General features: G+C 34.4%; 1 protein-coding gene and 1 non-coding gene across 3 annotated transcripts in view; one reads left to right on the forward strand and one right to left on the reverse strand.

Moving 5' to 3' along the window:
• The window catches only part of LOC141569587 (endogenous retrovirus group K member 5 Gag polyprotein-like), a 579116-nt gene that overhangs the window by 270225 nt on the left and 284935 nt on the right, over nt 1-23956 (forward strand). The gene's annotated exons all lie outside the window — the stretch shown is intronic.
• On the reverse strand, nt 13659-13765 carry LOC141569825 (U6 spliceosomal RNA). Its single transcript, XR_012493605.1, has one exon. It is a non-coding gene; the product is annotated as a U6 spliceosomal RNA (small nuclear RNA).

Raw genomic sequence — 23956 nt, forward strand, 5'->3', positions numbered from 1 at the left:
GATATGGCAGCCCCCCAAAACACGGGCTGAAAATAACAGTGTTTTCAGGTGTAATGGATAAGGCATAGGTTAATCTGCCTTCCAGAGTGGCTGTTGCTCTTTTGTCTCCTGACTGCTGATGTTAAAACTGTGAGCTGTAGTTCACAGTAATGGATCATCCATTGTTGCCTTACTGATTGATGTGACTTAAGTGTGCAATTTAAGTGTTCTATAATTGTGAGTGTTAACAGTCCACTTTTGATTCTGCCTGTAGATTAGGTCTTGTGCTTTGTATCAAGTTAGTGTTAGTTTAACTTTTAACACGTTGCGTACGGCGGGGTTTAAATCCCTCATACCCCTCTGTTCCGGCAGGTTTTTAAAAGAAACTACTTTCAAATGCACTCTTCTCTTTAAAGCATAAATGCTTCTATGTCATTTATTATTTTTCTATGGAATTTTTTAGGATTTACTCACCTATGATGTTAGTAATCCCTCCTGGTGTGATACTGCAGAAAGCAGCTTCCTTTGTTATTAACGAAACACAAATAATTCAAAAAAATGTGCAAAGTAAAAAGAGTCAATAGTAAAAATGAGAATTCTCGTTATCCGTCCTTAACGCATGGCTCAGAAAATACGAAGATTCTCGTGATCCGTACGCAACATGTTAACATTGTGGATAGTGTTACTATGTTTTCAGAGAGTTCAGATAATGACAAAAATATGATTACAGTACTAATACGGGCATAACCTGGCCATCCCTGAGAAAGAAGGCTAAATGTCTGTGTGATTTAATGACTGGTAAAAGGACCCAAACAACAATATTAGGAAGCTAGATAACCCAAACAGAACATATTGTACAATATGAAGAAAATAATTTGGGATTGGACATGGGGAAGAAGGGAAAGGGAAAGCATATATGGAGACTGACTCTCGTAACTCTGGAGTGAGACAGGTAAGTACTCATAAGGCAAAAAAACAAAAAAAAAAAACAAAAAAAACCCTTTTTTGTCTCCCAAAAGATACCAATGCTGTCAAAAATTCTCGCCACTGAATTAGTCTAGGCATACCGCATGAAAGAACACCCATTATCATATTGTCCCTTTGATTGCTCTTTGAATCAGAATAAAGTTACGTTTTCTGATGCAGAGATTGCAACTAAAATGTTTTATGAATGGACAAAGAGGTTTGATAACAGATGTGTTCACCGTCCCTTACAGTATCGAGCTGATTCTGTGAGTACATCAGTTGATGCCTCAAATCATGGCAACAAGTCCGCTCTAGCTCTTAGGTACTTTCATTTGAAATAAGGAGTTTTCAGCTGTTTTCTTGATTTCTATGAAGATTTTAATAAAAGTGTAAGAAACAGAAAACAAAAGATACAGATTAGACTTTCCTCATCTATCTGCATATTTGGCAGATACTGCAAAAGTAAATTATGGCAAATTCCTTTCAGTTTATAAAGTTTTTACCAGAGAAAAGTAAAAAATCTTTTCTGGTAAAAAAGTTCTATAGACCTTGCCCACAACACTGCTAAAAAGGGGTGTATATACTTTGCCAATATCTATGATGCCCTCTGAGTATTCTTTTTTGACTTTATTCCCTTCTCTACCTCCCATGTATGCACGATTCTGCCTATTATTGTAATCATTTCCATGCTTTCCTTTGTAATGACTGCGTATACATGTATCTTTAAACAACATGGTCTTTGGTTTTTCTTCTAATTGATTTTCCATAATTGGAATCATATGCTTTTATGGAGCTTGTGCTCAACGTTGTTTTTAAGAATTCACCATATTGACGCAAGTGTCTGTATATCATATATTTTCCATAGTGTACAGTATCCCATTGTAGGTCTATAAATAACATGGTTGTTTTATCCATGGAACCAATCTTTTGTTTTGTTCCATTTTTTTTTCTTTTTTAGTGGTACAAACAATGCTGCTGTGAGTATTTTTGTATATGTCTCATGGTTAAGGTTGCCAGATAAAATGAAAAATGCCCAGTTAAATTTGAATTTCAGATAAACAGAATTTGTTGTTAGTATAAGTATGTCCCTGGTAATACATGGGCGATATACTTGTATGTAGACATATCTATTATCTATCTATCATCTATCTACCATCATGTATCTAGGCATATATATATATATATATATATATATATATATATATATATATATATATGTATATATATGTGTGTGTATATATATATACACATATATATGTATATATAACTGTATAGATAGCTATATACTATTTTTGTTATTTCTCTGAAATCCAAATTTGATTGGACATCCTATATTATTATGTGCTAACTCTGGCAACTCTTTATGGTTCAAATTATCAAGAAGTTATCTAGAATATATACCTAAGATACATAGTATTGTCAGACTTCAACCTGATCAATTTGGTGAGTGTAGAATTATATATCGCTGTGGTTTTAATTTGAATTTCTCTTATTACTGATGAATTTGAGTATCTTTTCAAATGACTGTTGACCATTTGTGTTGTGTCTCTTTATTTTTCTATCGAGTTTATTGTCATTTTTGTCAATTGGGAGGATTTCTTCATATATTCTGGATACTAAAACATTGTTGCTTTAACGAGTATATGTGGCATAGGTAAGCTTCCAGTTTGTGGCTTATCTTTTTAAATTAAAGTTAGTCTTTGCCGATAATACATGTATAAGTTGGCTTCCAGAATCTCTATATAGTTCCATTGTTCTCATTGTCTATCCCTGAGGTCAAAACACATTATCTTTATTATAGCTCTATACAAGTATTTGGTAGGTCATGTCTCCCAATTTTTTTGAGAAATGATTTAAGGTCTAGGTCATGTTTATGTTAATGTTCTGTATGTGTTTAAAAATGTAACTTATCCAGTTGTTGAGTTCCATGTTTTATACATTTCCATTAGGTTAAGCATGGTATTTATGCTTTTCAAATCTTCCATATGCTTACTGCTATTTTTCTGCTTAATCCATCCACTATTTGGAGAGGTATGTTAAAATCTTTCAGTATGATGGTGAATTTGCTCATTTATTTTCCTTATAGTTCTGTCAAATTTTACTTAATACATTTTCAAACTGTTTTCAAAACTATTTTTAGTAAGTTCCGTCAGGCTTAGAATTGCCTAATTTCCATAATGAATGGATTCCTCTATAAACACATATTGACTTTCTTTATCTATAGTAATGATTTTTGCCTATAATGTATTCTTTCTGGTATTAATGTAGCTGAACCATATATTTTGTTTGAATTTATTTTGTATAGATTTTATATTTTTTACTCAAATATCTTTTGCGTCCTTACACTTACGTGACTCTTGTAAATAATGTATGAATAGATTTTTTTAAACATCTAATCTAAAAATCTTTTAACTGGAGAGCTTAGTTTGTTTATATTGATTGCAATTGCTCATTTATTTTGATTCATTTCTATCACCTTATTTAGCATTTTCAATTTGACCCTTGTTTCCTGATTGTTTTGTTTTGTTTTGTTTTGTTTTGTTTTGTTTTGTTTTAAGTCCCTGCTTCACTGCTTTAGTTTTAACTGTGATTCTTTCCCCTGGTTCCATTTTTCAGAATTGTGTTTGGAAGTTGTACATTCTGTTTTAATTATTTTACTAGTTCATCTATAAAATTAAATGTGTGTGTGTAGTGTAACAAATTCTAAAATGAATAAGTATCTTTTTCTATTCCCAAGCAATACAAAAACCTTAGAATGCTTGAACTCCAATTACACCATCCCAAATTATATACTTGTGTTTTTCAGTATTTTTGGTATTATCTTGGTTTTCTGTGAACATGTAGTCTTCCATATTAACATAAAATGAAGTAAAATGTTTTGTTATTAAATATTTTTATCTAATGTGATTTTAATTACCACATAGAATTCAATTATTTAGAAAAATCGTAATTTAAGTAAATCACTTTTATTGAACATTCAGCTTATTTCCAAACTTTCACTATTATCAACAGTAGGCTTGGATGACTGAAAATTATTTACAAGTAAACCTAATAGCTCACAATAATGGTTAACATTTACTTATACCTATATGAGGCAGTAATTGTGCAAAGTGCTTTGTGTAAATTATTTCATTAGTCTTCACAATGGCTCTGAAGTGGGTACTATTATTAATGCCATCTTTGAAATCAGAGAACTGAGACTGAATTTGTGTAACTTGGTTAAGGTCACACATCTAGTATATGATGAAAGTGGGCTTTGGACTCAGGCAGTTTACATTTTGAGATGGAGAGCGAAAAAGTGGGAATTTTTTAAAAACACATTTTTCCAGGTTATATTTAAAGAATCAAAATTGGTGTCAAACTATTCCAACACACACTCTAAGTTATCAATTAATGATTAAAAACTATGGTTAGGAACATTCATTCTTGATTTATTTGTTGTCTTGAGCATCTAGTAATTTTAGCCAAACTGTTATCTCTGCAGGTACATTTGAACCATTTGATTTCAAACCTCTTTTCCTACCAGAACAATGGGAACTAATGATGCAATTCACATTGCTTAATTCTTAAGATTTCTAATATACAGGCATGTCCACTGTAACCTTCAGGCCACCCTAACAAAGAAATTTCCCAAATTACAAAATAGGTACTCATTACAAAAAGATACGTACTGTAAAAAATATGTGTCATTTCAAACAGGATTAAATGAATATGAATATGCTTTATATCACTATTTAGAACCATTCTTCTCACATGATGATAAGAATAGTTATACTGTAATTTAATTGCAGATGTAAGTCATGAAGTAAAGGTGATTACAATCTTGTCTACTTTTATCTAACCTGAAGACTGAGAATTGATTGATTTAGTGAGCAATTACAGATTTCGATTTAAATTTACTAAGACTGGTATCATCTTACTGACTTTTCAATTTTATGTCACAGACCATTCAGTATGACTTCAGACTTGCATGAAGAACAATTTACATATGTTTGAAAATACAATATGCATTTTGTAAAGTTAAATGTCATTATATTTCACTTACTCCAATTAAGTGATAGTTATAGCCAGAACACGAAAATGTAAGCTATATGACGGCAGAGATTTTGGCCTCATTGTTCATTAATATTGTCATAGTTCTTTGGACAGAACCTGGCACAGAATAGGCACTTGGTAAATATTTGTTAAATGAATATGCGAGTGAATATTTATTTCTCAGCAGTCACTGATGGATGCTTATTGATTGTTATCAGGGGGGAAAAAAGACCCAGAGTGTCTTGCTCTATAGCAGCAGTTTTCCACAGGTGGTCCAGATGCTCCTAGAATATGTGTGGGGCAGGATTTGTAGTTTGAAAAAGTTCCCTCGATGATTCAGAATCACACTCATACTTTATAACAAGTTTTCCCAGTGCTATAAGTGCAAGCTACTTATTATGTTTCTCCCTGGTAGATTATTTTTTCTATTAAGCAGTGACCCTCAGCTCCGTGAGTATGGCCTCTCATGTCTAAGAATATTTTCTCATTGTGAATCATCCTTTGTCCTTTGTACAATAAAACATATATCTTTCTTGTGTACCATCAGATGTGATAAAGAGTTGGTAGGCAGTTGTATAGGGTGGGCTGGAATGAAATGAGAAAGCAGGCAGAATGTTAACACACGGTGGATACAATTAACAATATTGGAAGAGCCATTTTAAGTATTCCATTTGTGTGTTCACTGATTTGCAGATGTTCTGGAAAACATCCTGTGATTTCATTTTTAGCAGCTGAATCAAAAGACCATTCTAATCATTTTAAAAGCTTTTCATTATAAAAAGTTTTAAAGGAAGCTGTGCTTTATTAACAACTACTGAATATGTACATTTTAGAGAAAAATATTTTTAAATCACTTATCTTACAATTCTAATGAAAAACTGGACAGTATTCAGTACTGTTTCTCGAAGAGCAAAGTAGATTTAAATCACTGTAGGTGTGCCCCAATCTATGAAAGCCCAATTTATGAAAATGTGAATTTGAAAACGTGGTTGATTTGTTGTATTTTCTGTCTAGAGACAGTCTTCATATTCAGGAAAATCCAGCAAGACCTAATGGAGGGAGCATAGCGACAACAGTCTTAAATTCCTACACTGATTTTGCCTTATAAGATTGGACGACTCACTCCGGAACTCAGTTTTATCATTTGGAAAATAAGATCATTAAAAAAATTCCTCTAATGTACAAGCTTCCATGAAATAATTAATACTTGATCAAATGTTATTCTAAATCATGGTTCCCCAATGTCCAATGCCAGTTTGACTGCATAAGTATCTTTTATAGAGCTATTTAAATATATAGATACCATAGCCTCACCTCTAGATATTATAGAAACCTGCAGTTTGGGTAAATGTTTTGTTAAACATGCTCTTTAAGTGAATCTCATGCACTCCGCCCCCCAAATCCCCAAAATTTGAGTTTTGAATTCCATTTTTAAGCACCTCTGGGACTGTTTAATCTGTCTGCATATATATGTCAGATTTGAAAATACACCTTTTATTGCATGTCTTTTTACGTAGCTGATTTGATTATTCTTTCATGTTCCTTTGTATAAAACACACTGCAATTAAGATCTATTGTGCAAGATTTTCCCCTTTTTCTTCTTATTTCATATTTCTTAATTAGGTTATCTTTCAAGAGGTGGAATTACTAGATCAAAGGCCATGAACACTGCCAGACAGGCCAATGCTAAGTATGCGGATGGGGTAAATGAGGCATTCATCCATCTGGGACACCAAATTTAAATAATATTTTCATGCAGTATTTGAAAAAAACAAAATCATTGTAAAACTCCATGGTGAACAAAATAACACATTAATAAAGATAGGATCAGATATTTTTCCTCTTGCATGAGGCTCCAATATGGCTTCTCATGGCACTGCTGCTAGTATCAATTGAATATTATCATTTCTGAAGACATTTACAAATTTGAAAGGTGGAGAATAATATCTTGGTGTTATAATTTGTCTCATATGTTTTATTTATATTCACCTTTATGCCATAATTCCACAATAAAATAAGGTGACTTCTAAATCGTCTAATTTGGCAAAATGATGTGAATTATAAGTACATGAAAAATGGTAGGAGATACTACTTTTTCTCTGTATTTCTTTCTGGTTTTTTCTGTTTTCATTTTATACTGATCAAGCGCTTGCTATTTGGTCCACACCAGCTCATCATCATCACTTCTTGGTAGGTTATTCCTTTATCAGGGTGGAATCTCTTTGTCCCCATTAATGTTTTCCACCTTCAATTCTGTTTTACTGAATATTAATATTGCTTTAATTTCTTTTATTAGTCATTACTTGAAGATTTTATTTTAAATGTATCTGTCATTTTGTTTCAATATGACTCTTGTAAATAGCATATAGCAGAAATGATTTTGGTTCGGATTTTAATATATGTATTTTAATAGATATGCTTAATTGATTTCCATTTATTGAGACCACTGGTCTATTTTAATTTGTGTGTTTACTGTGCTTCTGCATCACTTCTGTTCTCGTTTCCTGTTTCCTACTAGATTGTTGAGCTTCATTCTCTTCCTTTTCTGTTAGATTACATTTTTCACATTCTTTTCTTTTATTGATTTTCCTTACATTTTCACCATTTAAACAAAAGCCTAAAATTACTGATAACTGTATATCTACCTACAAACGAATGAAGCTGAACTTCTATCTCAAACCATATACAAAAATCAACTCAATATATGTCATAAACCTAAATGTAAGAGTTAAAACTTATAGAAGAAAACATACATGTAAACTTTTTCGACCTTGAATTAGGCAATAGTTTCCTAAATAGGAGATATCTTAAACATAAATGACAACAACAAAAAAGATAAATTGAACCTCATCAAAACTAAAAACATTTGTACATCAAAGAACACCATCAAGAAAGTGAAATGACAACTTGCAGAACAGTAGGAAATATTTGCAAATCATATCTCTGATAAGGTACTTGTATCCAGAACATATAAATAATTCTTACAACTCAAGAAAAATGGTTAACCAAATTAAAGATGGGTAAAGGATGTGAATATATATACAGATGGCCAATAAGAATATGAAAAGATGCTCAACATTATTAATCATCAGGGAAATGCAAAGCAAAACCACAATGAGATACCCCTTCACTCTTACTAGGATGGCTAGAATAAAAAACGGAAGATATTAACAAGTGTTGACAAAGATGTGAAGAAACTGGAACCCTCATACAGTGCTGGTGTGATTGTAAAGCAGTGCAGCTGCTTTGGAAAACAGTTTGGCAGTTTCTAAAAATGTTAAATGTAGAGTTAACACATGACATAGAAATTTCATTCCTAGTATATACCAAAGATAAGTAAACACAAATGTCCACACAAAAATGTGTGCATGAATGTTTATAGCATTGTTATTCATAATAGTCAAAAATAGGAAACAACCTAAATGTCTATCAACTGATAAATGGATAAATACTATGTGGTATATCCACACAAAGGGGTATCATTTATCAAAATAAGGAATAAAATACTGACGTGCTACAATGTGGATGACCCTTGAAAACATTATGCTAAGTGAAAGTCAGATACATAAAGCCACATATTATATGATTCCATTTTATGAAATGACCAGATTTCAGAAATGAAATCTATGGAGACAGTAAGTAAATTAGTGCTTGTCTAGGGCTGGGGGGAATCAGGGAAATGAAAAGTGATTCTAATGGGTATGGCTTTTCCTTTGGAGGTGATGAAAATGTTCTAGAAGTAATATTGATGGTTGACCAACTCTGTAAATATACTAAAAAACATTGAATTGTACTATTAAAAAAGGTAAGTTTTATGATATTTTAATGACAATTCAATAAAGCTTTCAGTAAAAATCTAAAAATAATGAATATCTCTATCTAAGACAACTTGCTCTAATATCCCTATATTTTTGTGTTAGGTTTTCCTATTACATCAGGATTTCTTTTTGTGCTTTATCATTTTTGACAGAGAGCTCTCCTGCCTGGGAAGTTTTTAAGTCATAGAGGTCTCTCCACATTAGGCAATGTCATTGTTGCCCCCACCAGACAGTTTGAGTTTTAGGACTCCAAAGAGAGTCTTTTGTGAGCAGCTTGGAGCTGTTTATTTGGATAACACAATTCTAGTCACCATGTCTGCATGCAGCAGAGGGTGAGTTCCCAGTTTCATGGTAGGATTTCCGTGTCCTTCCTGTTGCACAGATAACCTTGATATACAGTTATATCTGCTTTGGAATATGGGCAAAGAATGCAATTTTATACCCTGGCTTTGTGAAGGAAGCCTTGTTTTGCTATGTTCTAACCACCTGAAGGATCAGTTTAGGATCAGTTTAGGGACATTAAAACCCTGGCCCCCAATGCTTGTTTCTGGTCGTGACTTCTGTGATCTTTCAGCTTCAGCTAGTGTTCTATGCTAGTGAATGTTCTCACTAGCTGAGAACTAGAACATAGCATAGACTATCTGGCCCACAGATAGTCTATCTTGGCAGACTTAGGACAAGTAAGCATTTTTAAAATAAAAAAAAGAAAACAAGGATTTTTCTGTTTTTTCAATGAAGGAGGAGCTTTTAATATGTGCTCAATCAGTCTTCCATCTTGTCTGGGAAAACTTACCAAGGAACATGGAACTTGAATTTAGCTAACATAAAATACTAAGAAATAATGTGCACGCGCTAAGAGTATTGGTTAGGTATGGTTACTGCTAGGGAAGCTGAACATTTTCCTGTTTCTATGCTAACATTTTGTAGTTCATTTTCATGAATTAGCTTTGTATATCCTTTTCCTCATTCATCTGTTTGCAACTTGGTCTTTTTCTCATCAGGTCTTATCAGCTACAAATGTGGTTCACTTTGCTTATATTTTGGCATTTAATTTTAGTTGCTTTTTTAGTATTAAAAATAGCTTTGTTGTCATAGTACAGAGAACAAGCTGATGGTTCCTAGATGGGAGTGGGGCTGGGGGGATGGATGAGAAAGGTGAAGGGATTAGGAAGTACAGAGTGGCAGTCACAAAGTAGTCACAGGGATGTGAAGTACAGGATGGGGGATATAGTCAATAATGTAAAAACTATGTATTATGTCAGATGGGTGCTAGATTTATGGTAGGATCACTGCATAAATTATATAAATGTTTAACCACTGGGCTGTACACCTGAAACTAATATAAAATAATATTGGATGTCAACTATAGTTAAATTATATATATACATGCACACGAGGTGTGACCAAAAACTATGGTGAGTGCTGCTGCCGAGTGCCATCCAATGGAAAGGCAGGGATCTTCAATATGGGAAGTGGCACACCAAACCTTAGTAACAGTGTGTGACAAGTTTCAACTTGTTGGGTACAGTCAGTTGGGTGTGAGCTACAGTTGAGAGAAGATGTGTTTTAAAATGTGCCATAAATCATCCTCTGTCATGACAACACTCTGTGTCACACATCGCTCTGGTACAGCAATTTATGTCAAATAGAAACATTACATGTGTCCTCATCCACCTTATTCACTGGATCTGGCACCGCCCGACTTCTGGCTCTTCCCCAAAGTCAAAATGATTCAGGACATGGAGGCAGCCACGACAACGCAACTAAAGACACTCATAAAAGAGGACTTCCAGAACTGCTACAGAAAGTGGAAAGAACGATGGGATAAGTGTGTTTGAAGCGAATGGGGGAGGGGTATTTTGAGGGCGATTGATGGCAATGTGTCATTTACTGTAATAAATTTTTTAAATTTAAACTTTCACTGTCATTTTTGATCATGCCATATATGTCATGGGATGTAAAGTATAGCGTAGGGAATATAGTCAATGGTATTGTAATAGCTATGTACAGTGTCAGATGGTAGTAGACTTGTTGAGAGGTAGTGGACTTTGTGAGGTGTGTAATGTCTAATCATGTTGTTTTGTACACCTGAAACTAATAACAAAAAATAGTTTTATTGTTATTCAAGGAAATCTGTTAGTCTTCTTTGTGATTTTCTTTTTTAATACTGAATCTTAAAAAAGAAAAACAAGAAGAGATTAGCAAATGATCTAAATGTGTTAGGGACAGGTCAGGAAGCAAAGAAATTTTTAGGACAGGACTAAGCACTGGGCACTTATTGTGTTTAAAAACTTTTTCCTTGCTAGAATGAAAACTGGTAAAGCAGATAATCCCCCTAGTGCAAATGTACTTGTGATCAAATTTGGTGTTTATGGTGGTTACAGTGAAACATGAATACGTTTCTTGAGATCTCTGAAAGGTGCTCTGGAGTCTTGATTTTGAATCTGACTGTCAATCATCAATTTTTTTTCTCTCATTATACTACCATTTGCATACCTCAGAGGAACAACCATGGATGTGTGGGTAATGAAATTTCACTGGCATGTTGCAAAAGTTAGTATCAACACAGATTTGTAACTAAGAAACAAAGAAATGGGACTTGAGTGACAGCTGAGATGTGTTCTATTAATATTTAAATTGAGTTTCTCATTGGAGATTATGTCTAGACTGGTTGACTCTTAAAGAACAGACTACAACTAATTTTAGTTTAGTGCTGAGCATTTCTTCAACAAAAGTATATAATTTTCTTTCTCTTTTGTCATTTTTTCTTTATCTTGCTTCATTCCCCAAAAGAGTCAATTGTTCTTTATTGTATAAAATGGAAGCTAAATTATTTATCATGGCATTCAGAGTCATTTATAATTGGGCTCAAAACCATTTTTTCCAAATGTTATGCCTCTAAATAATAATAATGGTGATAATAATACTAGTTGTACATTTTGCTGATATTTACTTACAATGTGACATGAATTTGTTTAAACCCATTACATGCATCATCTTATTTAATCTTTACAATATAAGTGCTCCAATGTTCACTGCAGCTTTATTTACGGTGGCCAAGAAATGGAAACAACCAAAGTGTCCTTTGATAGATGAATGGATAAAGAAGTTGTGGTATGTATACACAACGGAATACTACTATGCCATAAGAAAAGATGAAATAGTGCCATTTGTAACAACATGGATGGAACTTGAGATTATTATGCTAAGCGAAATAAGTCAGAAAAAGTTGAGAATCATATGATTTCACTGATATGTAGAATATAAAACTGAAAACAAGAAAGGAACAAGACAAACAAATGAAGAAACAAAAACTCATAGAGACAATAGTTTAGTGGTTACCAGAGGGTAAAGGGGGAGGGGAGTGGTAGATGAGGGTAAAGGGGATCAAATATATGGTGATGGAAGGAGAACTGACTCTGGGTGGTGAACACACAGTGTGATATACAGATGATGTATTACAGAATTGTACACCTGAAACCTATATAACTTTACTAACAATTGTCACCCCGATAAACTTTAATAAAAAAGAAAAGAAAACCTTCCTATGAGCTTCCAATTTGAAGATGAGAAATTTGAGATTTAAAAAGAATAGGTAACATCCTCAAAGTCAGATAGCCCATATGTCTCATAACCATTCTGTCTGATTTAGAGACAGTGCATTAGCTCCCATATTTTTGATAGCCAGAACACACTGGACTACATGCCAAGACCTAAATACCTTTACCTCAAAAGTCAATATGTTTGCATGTCCTTTTCTGTAACTCCTCTACGTGTTACTATTCCTTATTTACAGATCAAAATCTCCCTCGAATTTTTTTTTTACTTCAATGATCTTTTCAAATGCTGAGAACATTGATACTACACCACTCGAATCCAAATAAATGTTTTCTCTTATATGTGCCCTTGGATCATTGCTTGTCTTTATATTTAGCACATTTCATTGTGTTTATTAGTACTGTTATTATTATTGCTTGTTTATAAATTCATCTACCTTACTAGCCATTACCTTCTAAGCTCAGAAACTGCTCACATAGCAAAACCTCAGAACCACACCAGGTTAGGACTTGAAGAGAGGAATCTTTGAGACCGTTTTTTCAACTCCCCTCCCAACCACATACACACTTCACAGGTGGGGAAAGTAGACACCAGGGGAACTGACTTGCATTAGATTGTACAGCTTATCAACTGCAGAGCTAGGGGTAGCAGCCAAGTCTCCTGAACCACAGGACACTGCCTTTTCTTTACATGCCAGGATGAGTCAATTATATATTTTCCTAAGACATTCCCAAGAGTACACAGCGAGTGTCTGTGAGGATCGTGAATGCTGTTGGGCTAGCAGCATGGCCTCGTCATACCAGTGTACTCCCATATCCACGCGATACTGATTTAACACATTTTGACTATAATTTCAGATTGTTACCCATTCATTTACACTATCTTTCCATGACACATTGTCATTCATGTCACTGTTTTTCTCTCAAGTCAAATGAAAATGAATCAACAGGCTTAATATATAGGCTCTGAATGGGACACAACCAAGTATTGGTGTCAGAGGAACCCAGTGTTGGATAATGGCTGATGTTCAGGAAAGATAACTTTTCCAACTCGTCTGTCTAAAGGCAATTATGCTAAGAATTCTATTGCTTCGCATGGAATTCCCATGGCCTGTGGCCAATAGATAACCAAAAGTTGTAAATTAAGCAAGATTTTCTTACGCTGTCTTCCAATCCTAATATATTTATCACACCCACAACACGCTTGCATTGGTCTTCATAAGGTATGGATTAACCATGTTGTCTGGATTGCCTTTTTCAGGCATCAAAATCCAGCAACTTTCAAACATCATTTGTGTTTTTTTTAAATATGGAATGCTTCACGAATTTGCATTTCATCCTTGCACAGGGGCCATGCTAATCTTCTCTGTATTGTTCCAACTTTAGTATATGTGCTGCCGAAGCAAGCACTCAAACATTTTGACGAGTAGTTTTCTTAGGTGAATGTTTCTTTGTTATTAAAACACTGCCCACCACTCCTGCCAGTGCTACCAGTTCTAGCCAAGAATAATTTTTCCTTTGTGGAGACAGATTGAAAAGAGAATGGTCCAGATATAGCATACAAATATGTGACTCACTTCATACAAATGATTAAACACTCTGAAGAGGGACAGTGCAGTTACAATATTTTCATTAGTTTCCCTGCTAAGACCTCTAAAAAGAATTGACTAGAGATTTAAGGAAAAGCAAATTTCATAATTAACATAATATTCAGTTATTCATTTTCTAATTCTTGTCTGTGTTGAGTTAGAATACTGTACATGGAAGGATTTGGAAACTGAGCCAACAGCTTCTACAGTATCGTGATTTCTATAAGACAATGTACTGTTCATAGATGAGAAATGTTTCTATACAAATTTATAAAAATATGGTCACAAAAAAACAAGCCCTCCAACTCAGCCAAATACAATAGTCATCTTAACCTATGTATATTTTATCTTTCTTTGCAGAAGAAGACAGATGTACACACATACACACAAGATAGAAAATATTTAATGTAAAACCTGCTGAGAAATTCTTGGCCTTTTATTTACAAAAGATTGTTAATTAGAACAGTCTTCAGGAAAATACTTACACAACATATGCCTATGTAGAATTAACTCGAATGTTTCTGTGAATCTGGATTCTATAATTTTGTAGCAAATTATTTTTCCTCAAAGCTAATATGGTAATTTTAATAGGGAGTGAAGGTGCTACCAGGTTATATAAAGCATGAAACTTGTCCTCCAAGAAATTACCATCAAACTAGGAAGACTTTCAGCGTGATTGTTCTGGCTGACTCCCTTGTGAAATGCCTCTAGTGGACAGCTCAGGATGCTTTCCTTCCAAATGGGTTGTTGAAGTGAAACAATAGCTAAATTAATTTCTGCAACAGATTTTCACAAGCCAGCTATTTGGCTTCATTAAAATAAAATTTCCATGTTTTTCTTTAATTTATTTCAGTTACCTAATAAACTTACATTGCTTAAGGGCATGAGCAAAAAGAAAATTAACATGCTTTGTCCCTTCCTCCACCAAAACTTGCATGGAACTAATCTTATACATAGTTCATCAAAATAAACACTCTTGACACAAGAAAAGCAGGGCACATCTGATTTTGAATTTGGTCATCAATAATTCAATAAAATGTTAAAATGTTAATAATTTTGAACTTCACTGCAGTTCCCCCATTTGTGGTAAGTGAGCCATACATAGCTGTTCTATCTTCTATTCAAATTTCTCCAATTTCAATAGCCAGTTAGCCTTCAGTAATTTGTGTTTTAGTTCATTATTTTTTAAATAATATTTTAGTTTTCAGTTAAAGTTGATATACAATATTATATTGATCTCAGGTGTATAACATAGTGGTTAGACATTTATATAACTTATGAAGTGATCACCCGATAAATCTGGTACCCATCTAACACCATACATAGTTATTGCAATATTATTGACTATATTCCTTATGCTATATTCTACATCTCCATAACTACTTTGTAACGGCAAATCTGTATTTCTTAATCTCTTCCCCTTTGTACGCCCCCCAACCTCCTTTCCATCTGGCAACCGTCAGTTTGTTTTCTATATCTATGAGTGTGTTTCTGTTTGTTCATTTATTTTGGTTTTTAGATTCAAAATATAAGTGAAATCATATGGTATCTGTCTTTCTCTGTTTGACTTATTTCACTTAGCGTAGTACCCTCTAGGCCCATTCACATTGTTACAGATGGCAAGATTTCATTCTTATGTTTATGGCCGAGTAATATTCCATTGTATATATGTACCACTTCTTCTTTACCCATTCATCTATTGATGGGCACTTATATAGATTGCTTCCATAGCTTGGCTATTGTAAATAATGCTGCAATGAACATAGGGGTACATATGTCTTTTAAATTAGTGTTTTGGGTTTCTTTGGATGAATACCCAGAAGTGGAATTGCTGGGTTGTATGGTAGTTCTGTTTTTCATTTTTTGAGGAATCTCCATACTGTTTTCCATAGTGGCTCCACCAATTTGCAGTCTGACCAACAGGGCACAAGGGTTCCCTTTTCTCGACATTCTTGCCAACACATGTTGTTTACTGACTGTTCGATAATAGCCATTCTGCCTGGTGTGAAGTCAGATATAAGTGCATTTTCAGCTGTTTTCTTTAGTACTGGTTTGCTCTTGACAAAGTCTTTATTTTTGCTTGTTTTAAAATGTTTTTGTCTCCTTTTTGTTTTTTGGAAGTATGATTATTCATTGACAGTTATTTTCTTTCAGTAATTTTAAGATCTCCTTCCATTGTCTTGTGTGGAGAAATTAGCTGTCAATCTTATTTTTTTCCTTTAAATGCAATTTATCTTTTTCACGCATATGACTTTAATTACATTTTTCTTTTTTGTGCTGGTCTTCAGAAATTTTACTATGAAATGCCTAAGAATGGCTTTATTAGTATTTACTCTTCCTGGTTTTATACGGCTCTTCAATCTGTAGCCTATTGTCTTTAACCAATTTTAGAAAACTCTCTGCTGTTATCTCTTCAAATATTTTTGTTTCCCTTTTTTTTTTCTCCTCTTCTCCTTATAACCCAATTATATGTATATTAAATTTCTTTACTGAGTCCCTTAGGTGCTTTATAAACTGTTCTGTGATAGATAGATAGATAGATAGATAGATAGATAGATAGATAGATAGATAGATAAAAAGGTGAATATAGATGTTTTCTGTGTATGTTTAATTCTGATAATTTTTCTGATGACCCATCTTCCATTGTATTTATTCTGTCTTAAGGTATGACTAATCTTATGCTTGACAAAACCATTGATTCTGAATTTCAGACCCTTTTCATTTCTAAAATTTTTGTTTTAAAGTTTTTTGTTATCTATTTAAATCCCCAATCTTGTGTTGAATTTCCTTAAATATATTAAGACTATTTGTTTTAAAGTTTGTGTATGATAATTCCATTATCTAGGTCCTGTATGGGTCTGTTTTTATTGTCTGTTATTTACCTCTGTCTTGCCACTTCTAATACCTGGATTTTAATTGAGTGACTTACTTTTATATGAAGAATTGTGGAAATATTTTTAGGCCTAGGCTTATGATATTTTCCAAAAGAGACAATTTATGTTGTCTTATGGCCAGTGGACTGCCAGGGATTGTGATGACTGGAATCTAGGCTTCAGTTATTTCTCTGTCTCCCCTCCCTTTCCTCATATACATATGAAGGGAAAAAAGAAGGCAATGCTCTCCATAATCCAGAATGAAAGCTCTATGTTTTGGACAGTTTCAAAATTAGGATTTATTAACTTAGAGCAGGGGTGTCCAGATTTTTTTCAACGTTTTTCACCAAGGGCCATATGCGGTAAAATACACAAACAGCCGGGCCATTCACTCGAGGTGAAGTACGTATTGCCTCACCTGGTTTACTTAAGTAAACTAAATATATTTTTCGAATTTGCTGAGGGCCAATTAACAATGGATCATGGGCTGCAGTTGGCCCACGGGCTGCAGTTTGGACACCCCTGACTTAGAGAAATGCAGCCTAGAACACCTGCAGCCCATCCTCAGATATCTTGCCAGTATCTTCCTTCGGTTAAATCTAGCTGGAAGCCAGAGGGGAAGTCATCCCAACCAAGCCAGGTTTCTGGAACACAGAATAAGATGGAAAGGGATAGAGTCAATACAGAGAGACAAATGGAGAATAACTACAACATATAATATATGGAAACTGGCAGTTAAGTAGGCAAGTATTATATAGTGTAAGTTCTATGACAGAGGAAACTGCATTACATGGAAACTCTTAGAAGAGGCATTTTGCTGCTCTGTAACATCTCTTGGATATTGTTCCCATCTGTTCTGGTCTAGTTTGATCCATCTCTGCATCTGTACCCATATTCAGTATTAAAACAAAACAAAACATTTTATTATGGGAAATTTCAAATGTACACAAAAGTAAAGAGAACAATATAATTAATTACCATGTACCTAATGCATACTGTCAACAATCATCACTACTTTAGAATCTTGATTCTTTGATTCCCCCACTATTCCTTTTTATTTTATTTTTGAGAAAGGTTTTTAAAAATGCCAGTATTACATCATTTTAATTGAAACTATTTAAATATACATTTCTAGAGGATAAGAACATTTAGAATAGTTTTTGCATAGTCACCATGGCATTATCACATCTAACAATATTGATAGATTAACCTAAGAAAATAAAGTAAATTCTTTAATAACATGTATTACAATCTATACTCAAATTTTCCTGATTCTCTCAAATATTTTTTTTTCATGGTAGGATTGTTTTAATCAGAATCCAAACATGATCTAGATATATTGTTTTCTTTTTGTTTCCTACGTATCTTTTCTTCTATAGTTGCCCCCCCTCCTCCCTGCTAACTCACATCATGCAATTGATTAAAGGGAGAAGCCAGGTCATCTGAGCACCCCACATTCTGGATTTGGCAGATTGCTTCCTTGTGATGCCATTTAATGTGTTCCTCTGTCCTCGGTCATTCCCATAAACTTATAGGTAGATCTGGAAACTTAAATGTATTTTGGTTTAATTTTTGTCAAGAACATTTAGTGGGTGGTGTTATTTGCTTCCTATTGCAGCACATCTGGGAGCACATGATGTTTGATTGTTCTACTTTCAGTAATGTAAATTATCAGTGTGGGTTGCCCGATGCTTTTATCATTAAGCTTTTCAGCATTTTTACCTAATGATTTTACCATGAATTGATTATTATCACCAGAACACATTATTCCTTTAGGGGTTAAAAATGGAGATTTTTCTCATTCTATATTCCTCTTGAATTTATCAGCAGTAACTCTTCTATAAAGAAGCACTCCCCTCATTAATTATTTTGTTATCCTGAAGTATAGTTGATCTGGAAATGGAGGATAAATGCTTGATTTTTCCTCTTATTATTCATCCGTTTTCAGAACAATGAGTTGCTGCCTTAGCAAGTTTCAGTGGTGTCTAATGAATTTTTTATCATTATGAATTTATGTATTTTTATATTTTTGATGTGTTTTAGTCCATTGCAGTCATTGTTGCTCAAATTGTGCCACTTTTTGGCTAGTAAGAGTTCCCTCAAGTTAACTTCCATGTTCAGATTTTGCTTAATTGAAATTGGGTTTCTTCTTTGAATTGTACTCACTCCTGACATCTACCCCCTTTTGGATATTGTATTTGACCACTAGATTGCTGGGATACTATATGAACACCCTGGAATGCTCTAGTCACCAGCCACATATTTGGTAGTGTTCATTGACTAGCATTTCAAGTTATCACCAATTGACTCTGGTTCAATTCTGTGTTGTACATGCCACTTGGATGTTTTTTTAATAGGTCTCCATTGCCTATAAATACAATCTATACTCATTGGTATGGAACTTAAGAGTCCTCATGATTTATCATCAAAATCATTACTTTGCCCTACCTTACTGCTGGTCGTTTGTCTTTCTCAGCTTCTGAAAAGGCAGTTATATGTTGGCTATCACCAGCAGGTCTAGGCTCATGGCAATTTCTTACCTAATTTGGGGAAGGCCAAATAGAATTAGAAGTCAATACAGTAGGGGTTGTACTTGATTTTTTTGTCAATTCATCTAACTCCCTTTGTTCTGGTTCTAGGCTCACCAGAGAGTACTAACAATTATTGGGTTTCCTAGGTAGGTCTTACTTTCAAGAAGAGACTGCTTTCCTCATAGTAATTCATGTCCTATTCCTTTTTAAGTTATATTTCTCATTATAATCAAGTTGCAGGCATTCCCATTATAGGTGACTTTCCATATTACATGCTTTATATAGGCTAGAGGTAAAGTCCATGGGGAAAAGATATCATAAGTACAGTGTGCAGTTATTAATATAGTCCTATTTCTCACTGTCAATTAATCATTTGTCTTTCTGATCAATCTTGTGAGCCAGGGCAATGCGAATCTATCTCTTAAGGAACAAGTCCACTCTAGATGTGCTGAAACTCAGATCTCTGAGTCGACAAGGCTGAGGGCTAGATCCCAGACCTTGGCATCACGGTAATGAATGTATCACTTTGAGGCAGGCAGCAGCCTTTTCCCTGGTGACACAAGTGTTTATGTTGACTTCATTCCTGTTTGTCTTGTTTGAACTACTACAGGTACAATTTTCAAAGCCCCGTAGATTAGATGATCAAGTTATGCAATTATTTTATTTACAGATGAGAAAACTGAAGCCATAGAAGGGCAGAATGTGTCCAGTGTCACAAAGAGTCTTGGAAACTCCATGATTCATTCCGGGACTCTTGATGCTCAGTTGAGCATTCTTTCACTTGTTTCATGATTTTAGATGGTTAGAAAAGCATTTTCCTATTCTCCTTTGGACTTCATATGTATTCAGGGATTATAAAATTGTAGTGATGCCTGAGACCTTAGAGATCATCTAGTCTACTGTTCCTATAGACTAACAGGGATCTATCGACTAGATACATTAGAATGACCCCTAGAGATTTTCATTCTATGGACTAGGGTAGAAATAAAAGACTATGTTTTTGTACATTTCCCAGGAGATTCTCCTGCACAGAAAGACTTGGAAACTCCTGATCTAATGCAGCTTACTTTTTTTCCCCTTCCCTGCTCCCCCCCCTCACCCCCCCAACTCTGAGTCAAGCCGTTGTTCTCAATCTAGTTGTTGAGGGCGCAGCTCACTGGCCCATGTGGCAATCCAACCAGCGACCTCGGTGTTATGAGCACAGCATTCTAACCACCTGAGCCACCCGACCACCCGCAGCTTACTTCTATAGATGAATTAACAGAGACATACCATATTTCCCCGAAAATAAGACCGGGTCTTATATTAATTTTTGCTCCAAACGATGTATTAGGGCTTATGTTCAGGGTGTGACATCCTGAAAAATCATGCTAGGGCTTATTTTCCAGTTAGGTCTTATTTTCCGGGAAACACGGTAGGAAGGAGAAGGAATCTTGTCTTTGCATGTAAGTTTTACTTAGGGGCTGGTGTCACATCACATTTGACTTTTCAGTAGTTATTTACGACTCCAGCACTATGTATCGTGTATACAGATGGGAGCTTTTCAGTGTGGAATAGCTATGTTAGGAAATCCCGAAAAGCAGCACAGTATCCTACAGGAAATCCTACAGCAGATTGTGAACTCCACCCCGAACGTCATTTGGACACAAGTGTTTTCTGCTTCTATTGCTGCTACCTACATAACTTATACTGTTGGACGTATTCAAAATGGCAGAAATCTCCAATTAGAAGAGGTGATAACAAACATTGCCATCACTGAATTTCGAGAAAAAGCAATAGATGAGGTCAGCAAGACAAAGTTGAATGCATTTTGGAAATATAATGAGGTTCTGAAGGGCTCCACTGCAGCTTATTCATGTTTTTGTAGATTGTTCTCCGCTACATACCAGGATTAAGAATGTAGGGTATCTTTCAATGCTATGAGCAGTTCCAGGGCTGTGACTTTAACCCATTTTAGGGTTTCATATACCTATTTCAGTAGTCTATGCCAGCACCTCCTTAGATGTATAACTGTACCTTATTTTCCTTAATGATATTGAACACTTGAATATCACTTATATATGCCAGGTACAATCATAAAGCATTTCACAGTCAGATAAGAGAATAAAACAACTCATACAGATTGAAATACGAGATAAAGTTCACTAACTGTTGTATGTGTTCAGACACAGGAACTATCATGTTCAATTTTGGGGAGATAATAAGAAAGGTTGATGGCATATGAGGTAGGCCTTGGAGAAAGTTGTGGAGGAGGGAGAGAGAGAGAAAGGGAGAAGGGTAGAGGAGAGGGAGGGAGGGAGAGAGGGAGAGAGGGAGACTAGAGAGAATATGAGCATTCGTTCCAGGCATAGAGAACTGTATGACCAATGCCATGGATGCATTAGAGTGTAAAGTACATTAGGTCAGACTAACTCAGAGACTTATACTTTGCATTCTTTCTTTAAAAGGATATTTCTACCTTCTTAGTTCCATTCAGAAACTTTAAAATTAGAACTCCTGTCTTCTACGTATTAACACATTATAATGGCTTTACTAGATTGTTCTTAAACAGAGGTGTACTTGAACATTACCTGTAGGCCAAGAGCTCTGACAGTGATGTGAAGGGTGGAATGTGTAGGGTGGGACGTGAAGGGTGGCATGAAGGGTAGAACCATAGTGTTGAGGAAAAGAAACCAAGGATTTGGAATCAGAAGGGCAAAGATTTGAGCCTCTTCTCTGCATTTACTAATTAATGGTATGATCTTGGGTTTTTATTCAATGTCTTTGGACCTCAGTTTCTTTATTTATAAAAACAGTATGAAATGCCTTCCCTTTCTAGCTCTCCAGGTTGCTGTGAGGACCAATTTAAGATAAGTGAAAAAATTGGGTGTTAATATGGAATATAATTATTACTAATAGTAGTAAAAGGTAATTTTAAATTTTCATATCATTTAAAGATTTTTATACACATACCAAATGAGGATATTTTTCCCCATTCTTTTTCAAAGCATTAGTCTTATAATGTGAGAAATAAATTTCTAAGATGAGTCACTGGTATAAAGATCATATTCCGATTCATAAGTCTTTTCTGGATGGCTTAGAGACGTTTAACTGTTAATATGAATATGAAAGGCCAGGAGGCTGAATCACTGATGGGGAGAAAGAATCAATTTTTTTATGCATCGATAAGACTTCAGTAGCTGACATCATCTGCCTACAGGAACTGGAGGCAATGACTCTCCTTACATCCTTTGGTTTCAAGTATATTCCTATTATCGTTTAACTACCAAAGCTGAGTTTATAAAGATGACATTTGTTACTCGAGATCACTTCAAACAAACTCCCATTTCTAAGGTATCACTCTGGAAGGGTGTCATTGTGTTTTATAGTATTTTATCTGCCAAATACGTTAGACTTATAGATACAGGTAACAACCTGATGGTTGCTAGATGTAAGAGGGTTTGAGGGGATGGGTGAGAAAAGTGAAGGGATTAGGAAGTACAAAAATAATATTGTAAACACTCCGTATAGTATGAGATGGGTACTAGACTTATCAGGGGGATCACTTCATAAATTATATAAATGCCTAAGCATTTATATACAGTACACCTGAAACTAATATAAAATAATATTGAATGTCAACTGTAATTTAAACTATATATAGTTATGGGATATAAAGTACAACACAGGGAATATAGTCAATGGTATTGTAATAGCTACCGTGTTTCCCCAAAAATAAGAACTAGCTGTACAATCAGCTCCAATGTGACTTTTGGAGCAAAAATTAATATAAGACCCGGTATTATATTATATTACATTACATTATATTATATTACATTATACCTGGTATTATATTATATTATATTATATTATATTATATTATATTATATTATACCCGGTCTTATAGTAAAATAAGACCAGGACTTATATTAATTTTTGCTCCAAAGGATGCATTAGAGCTGATTGTATGGCTAGGTCTTATTTTGGGGGAAACAGGGTATGTACAGTGTCAGATGGGTAGTAGATTTGTTGGGATTATCAATTTGTGAGGTGTGTAAAAGTCTAATCACTGTGTTGTACACCTGAAACTACTATATACCTGGGTGCCAAAAAAATGTATACACATTTTAAGCGATGTTACCTATGCTCAAGCAGTAGTTCTCCGTAATCAGAAGTGTCTGGGCGCTGATGGTAACCACTTTGAGCACCTCTTGTTATTGCAGAAGTCACACGTGACATGTATTCATCTTTTATTATCAGTATATATTGAGTCTTACAATTTTAGTAGTTTTTTTCCTTTCTTAAAATGTATATACATTTTTTGGCACCCTCCGTGTATGTGTGTGTATCTATATCTATATATCTATATCTATATCTATATTCAGTAATTTGCATTTGGTTTTGCTTATGATATTGTGTGTGTTTTTTAATGAGAGAAGATACTGTCCATAATAAAATAAAGAACATTTTCAAGCAACCAGCAAAAAACCAAGTAGAACTAGTCAACAAACATTTGGAAGCATGTTTACTCTCACTAACAGTCGAAGAAATAAAATATAAATCACTGAGATGTTGTTTCAACCTATCGAACTAGAAAATACTTAAAAGAAAAGTAACTGGGCAAATTTA

This window comes from Rhinolophus sinicus, chromosome 18, assembly GCF_057876585.1.
Source record: "Rhinolophus sinicus isolate RSI-liver-muscle chromosome 18, RSI-T2T, whole genome shotgun sequence".
In the NCBI taxonomy this organism is placed as follows: Eukaryota; Metazoa; Chordata; class Mammalia; order Chiroptera; family Rhinolophidae; genus Rhinolophus; species Rhinolophus sinicus.